The 1,246-nt window shown below is 39.0% G+C and overlaps 1 non-coding gene across 1 annotated transcript; it reads left to right on the top strand.

Annotated features, from left to right (window-relative positions):
- The first annotated feature begins 526 nt into the window (after positions 1–526).
- On the top strand, positions 527–630 carry LOC112700492 (small nucleolar RNA R71). Its single transcript, XR_003153401.1, has one exon. It is a non-coding gene; the product is annotated as a small nucleolar RNA R71 (small nucleolar RNA).
- The last annotated feature ends 616 nt before the right edge of the window (positions 631–1,246 follow it).

Genomic DNA, 1,246 nt, shown 5'->3' with positions numbered 1-1,246 from the left:
TGGATAAGGCTTGATATTGTTGAGCCTATTTCTTCCACCATTATTAAAGCCTTGTTGAGGCTTTTGTTGATCCTTCCATGAGAAATTTGGATGATTTCTCCATGATGAATTATAGGTGTTTCCATAAGATTCACCCATATAATTTACCTCTGCCATTGTAGGGTTTTCAGGATCATAAGCTTCTTCTTTAGAAGATGCCTCTTTAGTGCTGTTGGATGCATTTTGCCATCCATTCAGACTTTGAGAAATCATGTTGACTTGATGAGTCAACATTTTGTTTTAAGCCAATATGGCATTCAGAGCATCAATTTCAAGAACTCCCTTCCTTTGAGGCGTCCTATTATTCACAGAATTCCTCTCAGAAGTGTACATGAACTGGTTATTTGCAACCATGTCAATAAGTTCTTGAGCTTCTGCAGGCGTTTTCTTTAGGTGAATGGATCCACCTACGGAATGGTCCAATGACATCTTAGAGAACTCAGATAGACCATAATAGAATATATCTATCATGGTTCATTCTGAGAACATGTCAGAAGGACATCTTTTGGTCATCTGTTTGTATCTTTCCCAAGCTTCATAGAGGGATTCATCATCTTTTTGTTTGAAGGTCTGAACATCCACTCTAAGCTTGCTCAGCTTTTGAAGAGGAAAGAACTTAGCCAAGAAGGCCGTGACCAGCTTATCCCAGGAGTCCAGGCTATCTTTAGGTTGAGAGTCCAACCATGTTCTAGCTCTGTCTCTTACAGCAAAAGGGAAAAGCATGAGCCTGTAGACTTCAGGATCTACTCCATTAGTCTTAACAGTCTCACAGATCTGCAAAAACTCAGTTAAGAACTGGTAAGGATCTTCTGATGAAAGTCCATGAAACTTGCAGTTCTGTTGCATTAGAGCAACTAATTGAGGTTTCAGCTCAAAATTGTTTGCTCCAATGGCAGGAATTGAGATGCTTCTTCCATCAAACTTGGACGTAGGTATAGTATAATCACCAAGCATCCTTCTTGCATTATTGTTGTTGGGTTCGGCTGCCATCTCCTTTTCTTGTTCAAAAATTTCAGCAAGGTTGTCTCTGGATTGTTGTAATTTAGCTTCTCTTAGTTTCCTCTTCAGAGTCCTTTCAGGTTCTGGATCAGCTTCAACAAGAATGCTTTTTTTCTTGTTCCTGCTCATATAAAAGAGAAGAGAACAGAAAAAGAAGAGGAATCCTCTATGTCACAGTAAAGATGTTCTTTATTATTAGTAGAAGAAG

This window comes from Arachis hypogaea, chromosome 6 (genome assembly GCF_003086295.3).
Source record: "Arachis hypogaea cultivar Tifrunner chromosome 6, arahy.Tifrunner.gnm2.J5K5, whole genome shotgun sequence".
NCBI classification, from domain to species: domain Eukaryota; kingdom Viridiplantae; phylum Streptophyta; class Magnoliopsida; order Fabales; family Fabaceae; genus Arachis; species Arachis hypogaea.
The sequence above is the reverse complement of the archived record's forward strand: the minus strand, read 5'-3'. Positions and strand labels throughout refer to the sequence as shown.